The 17,136-nt window shown below is 32.4% G+C and overlaps 2 pseudogenes; both read left to right on the plus strand.

Moving 5' to 3' along the window:
* Positions 1-6,769: 6,769 nt before the first annotated feature.
* Positions 6,770-7,584, plus strand: LOC143610898 (protein DMP4 pseudogene; annotated as a pseudogene).
* A 2,584-nt stretch (positions 7,585-10,168) lies between these two features.
* Positions 10,169-11,236, plus strand: LOC143610894 (protein DMP4 pseudogene; annotated as a pseudogene).
* Positions 11,237-17,136: the final 5,900 nt, after the last annotated feature.

A 17,136-nucleotide genomic window follows, 5' to 3' on the forward strand; every position in this document is an offset into this window, starting at 1 on the left:
TATCGATTTCGGACCACTACACATCATGAGCCATGACCACCTCCACTAACCGAAAGGCGGACCGATAGATGCCCAAAGAGGGAAAATACCTGGTCCATGATCAAGTGTCACTTAGACTACATTATGTGTATCTTAAAAGATGAGAATCTTAAACACTTGTGGGAACTCAACTCAGTTCCACTTCAACTAACCACTTAGATGGTCCTGATCCCACATAAAAAGCAACCAACAGTTTATTATCCTTTTCCTTTATGTGAATTGAAATTTAATAATTCCATCTTTTTACAATTAGCTGATAATAATCTCAATTTAAAAAATAACTTTCACCAGTCTCACCTTTTACACTATTTTTTTTCACTGGGCCTTCGTTAAAACAATACTTAAGTTTTTCTCCGAACTTCAAACCGATGTTTTAGGGTTTTTGATTGGAATAAAGATACGAATCAATTCATCTAAAACTTACCTCGAAATGGTGCCCCAGACGACTTAATTTGTGTTAATTGGAAGTTTAAACACCTGAATTGAAGCATCGTTTTGTCGTTTGGAGCACCATTTCAAGGATTTAAATCAATCGACTCGTATCCTCATTTCGATCAAAAGCCGAAAACATCATGTTGAAATTTGAAAAAAGAAAATAGTGTGAAAGGTTTTCGTTAAATTTTTTTTAACGAATGTCCAATGAAAACAAATAACATAAAAGGTGAGACTGATGATAGCTATTTTCTAAGGTAAAATGATTATCGGCAAAAAGAAAAAAAAATATGATTATTAAATTTCGATTTGCCTTTCCTTTATTGCATAATAAAATTAAAAGCCTAAAATGGCACTTTCCTTCAAAGTGGATTGCTAACTTTAAATAAACATGTTTAGTGAGATGTTGCAACCAACACCCACTATTAATATGTTGATTTGATATCACTTAGGTGAAAGTTTCCATTATGGAACTAAAGTGGATGGTGATAATATTATAATAGTGATTATTAGTTATTTGTTAACCAATAGATGCCCAAAATGCTTGAAGGAACTTTATGCATAGTTACCAATGGGATTGAAGAGTTGACTTTCTAACTCAAACCATTTGACTGGATAAATACATATGAGGTTTGTTCTCATCCAACTTCAAGCAATAATGATTGCTAGAACATAATCTAGTGAAAGTGGTTTACCATTTTTCAGACATGGCAAAATGGGAGGAGTGGACATGTTTGGTTTGGATCAAAATAGGTGATATTGTATGAATCGAGTTGACCGGAAACATATTTGGTGTAATTTTTTGTATTTTTTTATCAGTGACTTTGAGCTATATATTTGACTTGTTTCCATAAAAACCTTGTAACTTATTCGTTTAACCTGTTAAATATGAAACACAACCCACACTGACCCAATTGTTGGTAACTTGGTATGTAGGCCATTGCATGCTTTCGGGTTTAGCCCATCGCAAGAAGAAGAGAGAGGCCGCCGGCCCTAGGCCCCTAGCCCATCTCAGACCGTTTGTTTTTAAATGCGCTACCCCTTATCATGTACTTGTAATCAAATTATCACATAACAAAAATGTACCATGCTTGCCGCCCATGGATGTAGTCATGTAAATCACCTTGACCGAACCATGTCAAATCTCTCGTGTCGTTTATTGCTTTCGATTTGTTTGCATGTGATTAATCCTAACACCCATGACCCATTAATAAGCAAATGGATCAAGATTACCGCCAATACTTGAATGAGTCTTTTTAAGATAGGATGTTGAATACAAGAGATTTAAAACAAAATTAAACATGAAAAAAAGTAAAAACTCAACAAAAATAAGTCACATGACATTATTTATTATGACATCTACAAATTAAAAGATGACTGATACTATCATAAATGGAAAGCTTTGTTGGTTACCAATTCTATACATTTTAGTTACTGTTAGTAGGACCATGTAAAGTTGATGCTTTACACGGTTTGAAAACGCACTTGATAATAAATAAAAAAAATATGTGCGAGATTTCAGTTTTGGCTGAGTGGTAAAGACTCTTGTCTTTGAGAGTGAAGACCAGGGTTCAAACCTTGGCATGTGAGTAGATTCTTTTTGAGTAGTTTAGAAGTAGAAGTAGGAATAGACGGGGGTGTGTATAGCCGTGCCAAAAAAAACATATATATCAAAATTAACTTAGATATATCTGGTTTCCTTTGTGCCGGATCTAGTTAAAGACGCCTCAACCCTACGGTATAGAGGTGCTCAAAAACCGGTTCGGGATAGGTAAACCGGGTTACAAACTGACCCGCTAACAACCCAAAACTTGGGCCAAACCGGTTTCCAAATCAACCCAACTTATAGGTTCGTATACTAGTTCGCATATAAGAGAATCAAACCAGTTTAAGACCCAACCCAATTTGGAAAAGAGGGGGGGGGGGGGGTAGCCCCAAAAAGGTTTATAACCCCACTCAGAAGGATTTGATAGGTTCGATTTTTTTCCCCTCCTAAACCGATTTGGACCAAACCAGTTTTGTCCAGCCATTTACTAAATCGGTCTTGTTTATAACCCGAACTGGTCTGGGCTCATTAACCGATTTGTAGACCTCTACTCCGGTATGAATTGTTGCCTTTGCATGGGCTGGCTATGCACTCTCTTTGTACTGGGCTGGGTTCACCCTAACAGATTTTTGGTCCATTTGATAAAATTATGTAAATCACTATATAATAAATATATGATTTTACGACTACACTATTTATGTTGTTTAGAATATTGACCCCTCTGATATTGTTAATCAAGACGGCCAATTCTTTCATGTTGACAGGGCCATCCTTGAGAGTGTGTCGCGCGAGTAAATAAATGGGCCCCAACTTATATATCTAATAAGTAAAAAAACGATAAGTGTGATAACATTAAACTAAATAGTACTAGTACTCTTGTAACAATATTAGTTTTCGTTCGGCTATTAATATTATATATAAATATATATATACTTTTTTTGAAAATTATGTGTCCCCTTGGATTAATGGGCTTTGTGCGGCTGCACACATGCACATACTCAAACACGGCCCCGCAAGTTGATACGACAACTTGTTCTGACATCCTTCTACTATATCCTTTATCAGGTACATATCATATGGAGCCACCTCACATTTTGTTTATCGTTTTTGTAGGCGATAATCTTATTTCTTGGCTGAAAAGCAACCAACGATTTCCCAATCGAGCTGCGAATGTGAATATTGTGTCATGGCTAACACTGATATCGAAATTGTGTGGATCACACACTTTCTTCGAGAACTTCGATTCGTGCCTTGCCACCTTAATTACTATCAATCGCTCTTGTGCAACAATCATAGTGGCCATTTATCTCGGTCTAAATCTGATCTCTCACAAACGTGCAACGCATAATTCGGTATACGTTTACCTTTCCTAAATGGTGTTCCGTGTCTTTATTCGGAACGTTGTAGCCCCAAGTTTTTTTAATGAATCTCTAATTTAATACGAGATAACAACGGTGACCAATTAAATCTTATCATTCAGTTATGGTAAATCCGAGTACATATGTACATATATATTAACATTAAAAATGTGATAAACATGCTTGTTAACAATCACGGAGAAAAACTTTATTATACATGAAAACTTTAAAAGACATTTGTAAAGAATGCCATCTGGTAGTCTTTTTCATGAATTTTATCCGAGGTTCAAAATTAAAACTTTCCATTTAATCTTTCATAAGTATAAAATGATTACAATAAAGTGGCAGTCAAACGGGCAACAAACTGCGCCGCAACTCCTTTTGAATGTGATATGATAGTCTTAATGAATACATCCTTAAAGACAGGTTGAGGTGATTTTTACGTGATCTAAACAATATTATTTTACTATTTATGCAATAGCCAAAACATATCTTATCAAAATAATAATAATAATAATAATAATAATAATAATAATAGCTTTGTGCAGCCAATCAATATCTTCAACCTGTGATTGCGTATTGGGAATTTATAGATTTGTTTTTGTGCAATAATGTGGTGAGGAAAATTATTATTTACAGAGTTAGTGTTAATTGTACGAATCTTACGTATAAATAATAAAACAATACACGATCAATACGTGTATTTTAAATATTAAGCATTGTATAACGTGTATTCACATAACATGCAAACTACACGCAATTTACAGAAAACTTTTTTACTTTTAACTACAATCTAGCTATATTTGAGAAATATTAATAGAACATTATAACGAGAGATTGATGAGGTCAGGTTCTTTAATTTTAGTATATTTTAGCCGGGTCAAAGGGAGCCCCAACCGGACACCTTAACAATTAACATGATCTTTCTTTTTTTATATGTCTGGTAACTAATTCGTAAAACCATGTTATGTTTACACGTGTTATGTTACATGAGTTGAATAAATAAAATATTAAAAATAAATTGCGTTTAAATAATCCTAACTATTATCTATTGGCAAATATCAGTCTCAACTTCACATTTTGGCTAGTGGCACTAAATGGGTACTTTTTGCAACGGTCCGCTACTAGCGGATGTTTAAATCCGTTAGTTTGTTGCTTACATGGCATGCCCTTTCGACCGTTAGAAAATACATTTTTATTAATTCGAACTATTATTTGCCAATAGGGCATAGTTGAGATTATTAAAACCAATTTTCTAAAAAAGAACCCGATGATTATTGTCATGTAATGATGTAACATAGATGTTTATTGACAATTAGGCGTTCCATGTAAGCATTAGACTAACGGATGGTTAACTCCGCTAGTCATGGACCTTTGGTAAAAAAATACACTTTTAGTTGGGACTGACAACAGTCAAGAGTGAATTTCGGACTATTATTTGCCACTAAAACATAGTTGAAATTATTTAAAACTAATTTTTCAATATTAAATAGTAATAAATATTTAAAAATATCTCAAAATTTCCGTTGGGCTCACCAATTTGTGACATGTGGTGTCGCAATTACTTATTTATTAGATATAGACGTTTAATAGCATAGTTTATAGGTTTTCTCACTTTACAAAAAAAATCTAAGTCGATACAACAGTTTTCACTTTATTCTTGAATAAATATCGATGCAAGATAAGTATAATGTGAATTTAATCCCTACATATATAAACTGAGATAACTTTTTTTGTTACGTTACTTAAAATTGTCTCGTTAAAAACTTAAATCAATCCGAGCTTAAACAACTCGAGTTTAAATATAACCTCATTTAATAAATTTAAATATGCCCAAGCCTATAACTCAATTAATAAATATTAAATACTAGTTTTTATCCCCTCGTATTACGGGGGTTGTTTTATATTGTTTGTTCTAATATTTATTTATTTTTTGAATTTATATTTTTTTATTGTATGAAAGCTAATAATATACTTATGGTTTGATGATAAATTGTTTAACAAATAAATGAGATGTTATGACCCGGTTTAAAAGCTATATGGTTTTGATGAAACCTTAGACCCGTTTATATTTTTTTACCATAAAATTGGTGTTTTAATTATAAATAATATTTATGAAACTTAATAGTATACTTATGGTTTGATGAGACCCAAGACCCGTTTATTTTTTTTACTTTCAAATTGGTTTTTAATTTAAATAATATATTATATATATATATATATTTTAAAATAAATAAGATATTAATTTTTAGTATATCCTATGTTAAAGGATTTTACATCAATAATATGATAAGAATAATTTTTAATTTAATGAGATGTTATAACCCGTTTAAGGAATATCTGGGTTTGGTAAGACCCATACCCATGAATTCGGATCAAATGCATGAGAAGCATTCATTTAAAAATCAAGCAAATCTGATGACTTCAAAAAAGAGGGGAGCGACCACATCGCGACACGTAGGATTTTTATGTTTTCGTTTATATATATTATAGATAGATTAAATAAATAAGCTCAAGTTCGAACTTCACATTGGACTATTCAACAATTTGAAGAGACATAACACATATGTGTCACTAATGGATAGAGACATCAAGAAATCTGTTAAATGTTTGTTGTCAAGAAATTCCCAAGAATCTCAAGTACCATTGTTGGAGGATTTTAAGTTTTATATATTTACAAAAGGACTATTGGTTTTTTTTTCTTTATTTTTCTCTTTAGTTATTATTATTATAGAATTTAAGTTCTATATATAAAATTGTAATTATGTAAATTCATTAAAGATTAAACGAGTCTATTATTTATGAGTTTCGGAGTTTGACTAGGTTCGCAAACGTAAATGAGTCTCTTATTTATATAAGCATATAACCATCTTTATACATGTAACAAACTAAACAATTAGTATATAACTTTTGTATTAAATAACAAGTGAATAGAGTTTGAGTTTAAAAATTTTTAACAAGCTGATCTTGAGCTTTATAGATAATGAGACGAGCTCAACTCGATCTCTTGTATTAAACAAGTCAAGCTCAACTCTCGTTAAATTAAGCAAGCCAGGCTCTAACTCAAACCTACCCATTTACACTCCTATCAAGATTAACAAAAACTTGTGTTTATTGAAACAATGAGTTTATAGATGAGTTGCTACATATTATCACTTCTAAAATAAATAATTAAAAATAAACATTTCCATAACAAAACATTAGTTGACCTTTTAGAACTATTTTAGCTTAAACAAAACGTTTATAGATGTATTTTCAGTTTCTTGCAAGACATTTCAATTCATACTCAAGAACATGCATGCACCCTTGATCACAAGTGTATATATATATATATATATATATATATATATATATATATATATATATATATATATATATATATTCCTAGCTTTTGTCATACTCAACACCATTATTCAATCTATAAATACAACATGAAATCTTACATTAAAAACATTCATACCATAATATTAAAAAAAAACAAAATAAGTTCAATAGTTATAGTTATAAACTTATAATGGATACTGAGGTTGAAAACCAAGCCCCTCTTCTTGCAACAACATCACTTGTTGCCGAAACCGTCGAAAGAACCCCAATCCAAACCGCAATCAGCCAAACATTCGAAAGCACATCTCACCTAGCCAATCTTTTGCCCACTGGCTCGGTTATCGCATTTCAATTCCTCTCACCTATATTCACAAACCACGGCTCGTGTGACCCTATAAGCCAAGCCATGACCATTGCACTTGTAGCTATATTTGGTCTTTCTTGTTTTCTCTTAAGTTTCACTGATAGCTTTAGTGATAAAGATGGTAACATATGTTGCGGATTCGCTACAATACACGGGTTGTGTGTCCTTGATGGGAATATAACTTTACCACAAGAAGTTGCATCTAGGTACAAAATAAGGTTCATAGATTTCGTGCATGCCTTTATATGACGATTATGGTTTTCGCAGCAGTGGTGCTATTTGATGACAATGTTGTGAATTGTTTTATCGGTCGCCATCGGATGAAGTGCAACATCTTCTTAGGACATTGCCTATTGGATTGGGAGTGTTGTTTAGTATGTTGTTTGTTGTGTTCCCTACACAACGCCATGGGATTGGGTTTCAGGTTACGAATAATATAATTGGTGACATGTTATGATCATCAAACTATATATGATCATAACAGGTTTATAACTATATAAACGTATACAGAAATTAGTAGATATATATAAATATTTATGGTGTATTTAATTGGTTCCAGTTTGTTGTTGGTTGCCCTATTATTAATAAAATCTTCCTGTTATATCATGATTTTTTCTTCATGCAAGAGCTAATCCGTTACTGGTTTGGTCCTGCCATGGACTCATCATAGACTCCCGACTAGTAAAGCGTTTGATGTGTAAACATGTCTTGGTATGTACACTTTACAAATTATTGGACCGTTTGTGGTGAGTACCTGAACTAGCTGGTAAATCTAAGCGTTCAAATACAAAACAAGCAACGACGATCATGAAACATTTGATATGTCTTTGAATTGCTTAAATAATAATAATAATAATAATAATAATAATAATAATAATAATAAATAGCGGTACATCACAAGACATTTTTATTATACAAGATAAATGAGATATGTTAGTATATAGATAGGCCCATCAACCACCTGGTAACCATTTTTTTTCTTAATTTTATTTCTTATATATTTAACTTAGCTTGAATCATGGTTACGCCAAAGTGTCTAGAAAACTTGCGTAGCAAACAGCCTAGTTTTCTATTAGTCGATATTAGCCAGCATTCGCGCCAATAAATCTAAGGATACCGACATTTACATTGAAAGCACGATTATAAGTAGTAGATGTAGCCCGCGGATGGTGCACTTGATGCCCAAAAACATCCACGTGTGACGTGTCTCTTTTTTATTGATCAAATCAATTCCTATTTATTATTTTATTAACGAACAACCACAAATCAATAAATCAATGTCTATTTTGAAATATTTAACTAGTCGCATATGTTTTTGACAGGTCAATTCATGTACATGTAGTGAATTTCCTTAAAATAGTGGTACATACATGACATTTTTCAGTTGATTTCTTACTTTCTTTCTAGAAGTCACCCTCCTAGGCATGGTTGTAAATTTCACGTATAGGAGTCAATTAATCAATGATTAATCGTTAACCAGTGCCCCGAACGACTAGCCGATTAATTGCTATTTGGTCAAAGCCGGTCAAAATTGATGTATATTTGAAACATTGCTTATAAATTCCAATCCGATTAATTACTAGTTCCTACCCAGCTATCTGACTAGCGGCTAACGAATTTTACAACACTGCGCCTAGCCTTATAGGTAGAGGTGCACAAAAAAACCCAAACCCGGAACCGGACCCGATTTCACTGGATAATACCCGATCTATACCCAAAATTACCGGAAAAATAACTGGAAAATACTCGAAAAATACCCCTAAAAAGTGCAACCCCTAAAAAAATTCCAATCTATACCCGAAAAATACCCGAAAATATGGTTTTTTCAATACCCGGAAATAGTGTATTAAAATACCCGGTTCTATACCCAATCCAAACCCGATACATAGAGTATGGTTTTTAGAGGCAATACCCGTACCCAAACCCGACTATGGTATTTCTAATACCCGATCATACCCGAACACGGTACAGGTATGCCAATGTCAATACTCAAATAAGAATGCAAAGCCCAACACGACATCCAGCAAGCAGCATTCGTCCTGCTAAGCCCACCAGCATGTGATTCGATTAATAAGTCCAGGCCTCCAGCCCACATGACAAAGACACACAAAGTGAGTGACAAAACTGTCTAAAACATTTATTAGACACATAGCACATAAATATGAACTATAAAATCCATAAATGTTTGATAATAGAATTGTGAAAAAAAAACTATTCCAATTCTCAATTTAGCACATAAATATGAACTATAAAATCCATAAATGTTTGATAATAGAATTGTGAAAAAAAAAACTATTCCAATTCTCAATTTCCCTGTATGTGAGCGTGCATCTTGAGATTTTGTATTGTGTTTCGGTTCGTTGGGTGCTTACTAATATCGCCTTCCTCTTCCTTATACGAAAATAGATTAAAAGATATTCATAGAATAGAAAGAAAAGAAAGTTTGTGTCATGAGAGAAGTCATAAAATGAATTTCAACATGATTATCATAAGAACCTGTTGTCGGAATCTTGACAGATGGCCTTTAAGTGGTTCTTATAGAAACCTAGTTAAAGTTATAGCTATATTCGAATGTGACACGTCTTCCAAAGTTTTATGCTCAAATTCATTGATAGTTGGTAAACAATATATTTAGGCTCAACGCCAATTCTTTTCAGGGACAAACATTTCAACCCATAAACGTAAAACTAAAAACCAACATGCCCTAACCAAATGCATATGAAAAAAAGAAACCGAACAGTTTCATATGAAAAATCGAAACACGTGTACTAATGTTGTTAACATTTTTATATTTTTCTCACTTACCAGAATCTAAGGGATATATATATATATATATATATATATATATATATATATATATATATATATATATATATATATATATATATATATATATTTAAACCAAAAACCCAAAAAACTCATGGGATATAGGGAAAAGATAAAACACTAGTTGCAATCAACGTAGTTATAACAAGAAAACCCGTGATAGTTAGATTCGTAATTAAACCATTATTCGAGAGATTTAGACACTTAGTGTTGCATCATTGCTAGAACTTTACCAACTTTAGACATCAGTTTTAAACAAACCAAGTCCATAGTTGTTCCCAAGACAACATATTACATCATACTTGCCAATTTCAGTAACCCTTTATTAAAACTTGTACAACTGATTTAACAGAAGTAGCTTAAAAGATCAAAAAGTACTCCCACAAACAAATATTCTCCTTTAATTCTTGCTTTTGGTTTCTTGCAAGCTATATTTATATTCAAGATAAGCTACAACACCCTTAGCTTTTGTGTGACTCAACAAACAATTTTATACAATCTATAAATACAAAACTAACCCACTAATAATATTTCATAGTGTCTTATGGATATTAAGGTAGAAAACCAAGAGGCACCACTTCTTGAAACAACACTTGTACCAGAACCCGTTGAGAAAACCCTGATCCAGAAAGCAATCAGCCAGACATTCCAAAGCACGGCTCACTTAGCCAATTTTTTGCCCACAGGTTCGGTTCTCACCTTCCAACTTCTTTCACCTATATTCACGAACCAAGGTGCGTGTGACCCTATGAGCCGGGGCCTGACAACTACACTCATAGCTCTATGTGGTCTTTCGTGTTTTCTCTTGAGTTTCACTGATAGTTTTAAAGATCGAGATGGTAATGTTCGCTACAATGCGAGGGCTGTGTGTGATTGATGGAAATGCAACGACCACCCGAACTTGCATCTAAGTATAGATTAAGGTTTATAGATTGTGTTCACGCGTTTATGTCGGTTATGGTTTTTGTAGTTGTGACTTTGTTTGATGAAGATGTTGTGAATTGTTTTTATCCGTCACCATCGGATGAAACTAGAGAGCTTCTTAACGCGTTGCCGGTCGGATTGGGAGTTGTTTTTAGTATGTTGTTTGTTGTTTTCCCTACACAAAGACATGGAATAGGGTTTCCAGTTACCACCAATGAACCATAGTTGATTGTGTTACCAATATCTTTGAAGTCTATTTGTGTAATAAAGTTGTGCTTACAACATTTATGACCAAGCTAATTTGCTTCTAAATTTGAGCATTTGAAAGTATGAAAGTTGCAATATATTCCAAATCTACTCTAGATGACACGACCTCATTTTGTATGAGGTTGCACTCAGGTTGGTATGAAAATATATAGTGTGGTTTTGCACGGACATTGGTTTTCAGATATCGATTGTAAAACAATGTCTCATACTCGTTGCGCGTTAATTATTTATTGCGATTCACAAATACATTAATTTCTTGCTATTTTACCTTTTATATAATTTTATTACTCTAGAAAAATTAGAAATACAAGAACTTAAAAATAATGATTTTGTAGATTGTTCTATTATCAAGGACAAAAGAAAATAATAATAAGGAAATGTTTATGGGTGTGGTTCAGGTAAACTAACAGGGTATCACTAATCACCTAATATCATATCCCCTAAGATTTCAATAACTAATAAAAATATCCGGTCTTGTTACCAATATTTGTCTCCATATTTTGTGTTTGCATTGAGCATGGGCGGACCTTTATGGGGGTGAGGAGGCGTTCCGCCCCTTTATTTTTGGGCTCAGAATTTCTAAATATAGCTCATATAATTTAGGTAAATATAGCCTAACTAAAAGAACTCATTTTTTAAAGATTTATGAGCTTTATTTGGTGAAAAAAAAAACTCGCTTTTTATGTGTAAGAACTTAATATTAGTTTCTAATATTAACGTCAATTTCAAGTTCCGCCATTGACTTCGAGTTCGTGTTCGACTGTTCGTTTACCATCCTAGTTGGAGTTGGTCAATGAAAGAAGCAATAACATATATGCTAAAGTCCAGTCCAGTCCAGCCCAAAATTAAAATCCTAATTTATTAGTGGCCCAATATATTCTTTGATGTGTCGATGTGGGTCAATTGTCACTTAACTTAATACTGGGTGTTTCATGCTAAAACAAGTTATTTCTAGATATTAAAGGCAAAATCTAGTTTATTGCTCAGCTAAATGAATAATGGTGTATGACCTAACTTTTTGCGAGTTAAATAGACGCGTAAATAGTAGCAAGATTGTCACAAACACCAAATGTTATCTTATTAATCTCAAACCACAATGATTTTAACCCAAATACATGAATCACCATCGTGATGAAACTCTGAAACAAATAAGACAAAAAAAATGTATATAACCCAACACATGTGGGTTCACAAACCAAGCCCACGAGCTCTAGCAAGCACATGTTCAAACCAACTTATGTTTAGGCTAGATTGATCTCAGCACAATCCAACTTTCAAAATAAAATCATGTATATTAGAACAATATCCTCTTTAATATCTTCAAATTTTCAATATCGTTAGTTATATGAATTTAATCTTTCATGTGTTTCAACAAAGATTATGTGCATCTATTATGCCATATATCGTTAAGAAGAAGAGGAAGAGGAAGAGGAAGAGGAAGAGGAAGAGGAAGAGGAAGAAGAAGAAGAAGAAGAAGAAGAAGAAGAAGAAGAAGAAGAAGAAGAAGAAGAAGAAGAAGAAGAAGAAGAAGAAGAAGAAGAAGAAGAAGAAGATTTTGTTTTTGTCTATTGGAGTTGATTATACCAATAACCATTAAAGAAGAAGACAACAAACATGAAGGCCAATAACATAACCATAAATGCATAAAGCAACTATTCAATTATCAAAGGAACACAAAATAATTGATCTACTCGTTCCGCATGTATGCAACTACGCATCCATTGATTTAAAGTATTTTAAGTTAATAATTTTCAAGATATGTTCAAGTTTGTATCTCTAATTTTGTATTTTGTGACATCTACAATCTGGGCTTTAACCATTTGCACTTTATACTTAATCTTGCAACCTTTTTATTATACTTTAATCATGCATTTAACCAAAACATAATAAGAACACTACATATGAATCAGGTTAAGATTAGCATGTTACATACACAGTGGCGGACCGCAGACTTATTAGTAAGGGTTGATATCATTTACACTTAAAGTTAGATGTTAAATTTTGTTTTTAGTGTTATATATACGTATACGCAAAAAAAATCCTAAAGGTCTCATTTGATATCATATGAAGTTAAGACGAAAGTGCTAGGATATTTCTCAAGTCTTGTCTAGTCTATGTGGGTCTCACAGTCACCCGGACGATTGGCATCTCATCACAAATCAAAGTAGACTCGATTCGCCTGGATTGTTTAAGTCAAGTACGAAAATAAACGAACATATTGAAATTGTTCATAGAAAACTTATAATTTCTAGTATATTATATTAAGATGAACTTGATACAAGCATCATGGTAGTTGACAATTGACAAAGTCACAAAGCCATGTTGATTGATATATTATTTGAGAACACAATGTAACATTTATTATTTTTGATACAATATGAAATATAATATTACTTTAAACCAAAACTAATACATTCATTCTAACACGTCCTAGCTAAGAATGATATTCTTCAAATTTAAAACTGATGTGCCAACAACTTATATCCACCAAATAGTCTGTAATACATTTTTCTTATTTATTTAATTATTTGACTTTTTATGTTAAAAAGAATATCTCATATTAAATTACAAATAAATACCTTTGGGATAACCCAATAACATTGTGTACAATACAAGTCCGAATGCCAGAATGTGTATTTAGTACATAGTGTATGATACGGTGAATACATCATCGCAAAGCAAAAGTTACATAGTTCACGACTATATAGATTAAGTGTGTGAACAAAGTTATTATTCTCATCGACAGTCACTCAAGTCTGCTAGTACCTAGTACAACAATGAATGTCCAATTCATCGACAACCACTCATGTTTACTAGTACCTAGTACAATAATGAATGTTCAATTCGAACCTGTCACGCAGAAGAAATCAATTTCAACTTGGTCAACAGTAAGCATTAAATAGTTTTGGGACGCACCGATACATTACTAGTTTGAATATGTATTTGGTTCATAGTGTATGATACGATGAATACCTATTGCGAAGCAAAGCAAATCAAAAGTTACATAGTTAACGACTATAATAATAAAGTGTGTAAACAAAGTTTTATCATTTTCATCGATAGCCACTTAGTCTACCGAGTACAACGAGTCACGATGAAATGTTTCAATTCGAATATGTCATACACAAGAAAACAATTTCAACTTGGTCAATAGTAAATAATATTGTAGCCAATTCTAAACATACAAGATGAAAAACCAGAGCAGTTAGACTATATATTATTGAGAGAGAAAGTCACAATTAGCTTTACAAATCAAAGCTTAAATTGACATGCCAACAACTTCAAAAGCTTTTATATATGTATTTAACTAAGTCATTATCTTTGATTGGTTTGTGATTATAATTTCCTCTTCAATTGACTTTTTATTAAGCAAGTGGTGTTTGAAAAAAATGATAACAATAATAAATTAGTTCTATTCTATACAAGTGTTGATTGGGTGTCATCGAACAAGTGTTTTAAACTTTCAACACCTTGGCAATGTTTGATTCAAAATATCCAATTGCTAGTTGTTTAACATGTCAACTTGTGATTTCGGTCAATGCTATTTTCACAAGGAAAAGTATCTAAAGGATTATGTAAACAAAAGTGTGTTGGTTTGTGTCATTTTGTGAAGAGAAACGTATGTAAGAAGTGGATGAGAGAAGAAAAGAGAAAAATATACTGTTTTAAAGGAATGCAAGAAGAGATTATGAGGGGAGTAGGTTATAAGATTTTTAGTTTCACCATATTAAAGATACTAGCTTTAGAAACCCGTGTATTACACGGAATAAATTAATGTATAATTACAATAAATAATTTAATACAAATAAATAATTAAGTCTCTTTATATTATGTAAAAAAATGTATTACGAATATAGTCGTTTTATATCATCAAATATATTTGAATTTAAATCGAGAATGAGTTATTCTATCATCGGTATACAATATTATATTATGCTTAGAATATAACATATGACATTAATAATTCAATTAATGGAGATTGACCAATTAATACGGTATGTTAAATTTATAATCAATACTATATTTAGAACCAAGATTGTTTTTTCTTTTCCATCAATATGAGAGAAGCCATTTTGGCGGGAATTTGATAGTAAGACTTAACCTCAGAATGACATGTGTACAGAATTATTTTCTTTTATTAGTATAGGTAGATAAATCATCAATTAGGACTTATGTGATAAATTGCAAGTACATGATTTTAGACTGGGTGTACTCGGTACCGGGCTAACGTCCCTATAAACATTAGAAAGTGAGAAAGCCAAACATAATTAAGTCATGGCGAATTCGGGCGCCGCTGATGGAGGCACAAGTAGGGGTGCAAACGAACCGAGCTGTTCGCGAGCTACTCGAGATCGGCTCGTTAAAAAGCTCGAACGAGCCGAGCTTAATCGAGCCTGAGCCCGAGCTCAAGCCTAAAAGTAAGCTCGTTTAATAAACAAGCCCGAGCCCGAGCTTCACTTATTGAGATCGAGCCGGCTCGCGAGCCTAAACGAGCCTGCCATTTATATAATTTTTTAAAATATATATTTAATAATTATTAACACACACATGCACGCATATATATATATATATTATGTTATAAGAATAAGTAAATAATATATATTATTTTATGCAAAAAATTATAATATAAAAAATATATAAAAATAATTATATTATTTAATAAATAACTTATAAAAGGTAAACGAGCCGAACACGAGCCGAGCTCGAGTTTGAAAGATCTACTCACGAGCCGAGCTCGAGCTTTAGAAATAAAGCTCGAAAAGAGCCGAGCTCGAGCTCTATGTAAGTTAATCGAGCCGAGCTCGAGCCGGTCAAGCTTGGGCTCGGCTCATTTGCACCCCTAGGCACCAGGGCATTAGCAAGCGTGAGGGGCTTGGGTGTGGAGCATAACTTTGATCTAACCATTCAAACTACCAACTCACAGTTTTTATCTAAAAAAATATTAAAAAAATAACTGTGTTTCTAGTTAAATCATTACACATTTAAAAAAAAAATGACAGCCTCATGCATGCCTATGTGACACTAACGTCTTAGTCACTCTTCATGTAAAATCTTAATATGTTGGAATGGGATTTTAATAGATAACTTTTTCTTGTAAAAAGATGTCACGTGTCATATTAGACAATTTTGACAGTTTTACCGAAAATATGTTACAACACGTTAAAAACAAATTCATGAAACTTTATTGTGTAAAACTATAAAAGTTAAAAAAAAAAAAAGACATGTGAATCGTTGGTTCTATCTAACACATGACTTGTCTTCTTATTTATGAAAAAAAAAAGTTTCACGTGAATTGTTTTAATCCAAGCTATTGTGTAAACTCTAAACACATGCTCCATTTTTTATTGGTATACTACTAATAGTAGGTGATGTTAAATAATATTATGCTCCAATTTTTTTTGGTTTGCACAAATAGAAACATGTGTAAGAAAACGTTAAATGTTTATTTTTGTACATAACTATTTATACGTAAGAAGTTAACAATTTGAAAAATATATAACACTCTCAACCTAATCAAAACTTTTATTGTCTGTTTCTCTTCCAAATATTCTTCTTTTTTATAGGCCTAATTCATCTAGTGATATTTCACTCTAGTTTAAACCCGAGAATATTATAATATTCTATAAATAAAAAACCAATCTATACATACTATTAAAGCAGGGAGCAATTTCCACATGTCATCATTCTAGGCTGTCCACATAGGATGCCACCTCATTGCCATGTCACCCATTACCTTTCTTAATCATGCCAACTCATCCACTAACCTATATTTACCATATTCAACATTTCCTCTCTTTCACCTATTAATATATTCCGGCGAATACCATTCAACATTTGTATCAATTATCCGGTAAGTTTGTATTTTATAATAAACTTCCTACTGTTTATCTATTTATTTCCGGCAACCTTATTATTTTTTTCGGTTATTGTTTCTTCTAACCTTTTTATGTTTATTCACATTGTTAACTGATTTTATTAAAATCAGTTTAGGTTGTAAATCATAAACGGGCCTGAAGGTGATATGTGGACGTTTTACGTTTTTCCGGTAAGTATTT

The sequence above is a fragment of the Bidens hawaiensis genome, unplaced genomic scaffold, assembly GCF_021521415.1.
Source record: "Bidens hawaiensis isolate Kalapana, Puna unplaced genomic scaffold, B.hawaiensis_p1.1 tig00028598_1, whole genome shotgun sequence".
Taxonomy (NCBI): domain Eukaryota; kingdom Viridiplantae; phylum Streptophyta; class Magnoliopsida; order Asterales; family Asteraceae; genus Bidens; species Bidens hawaiensis.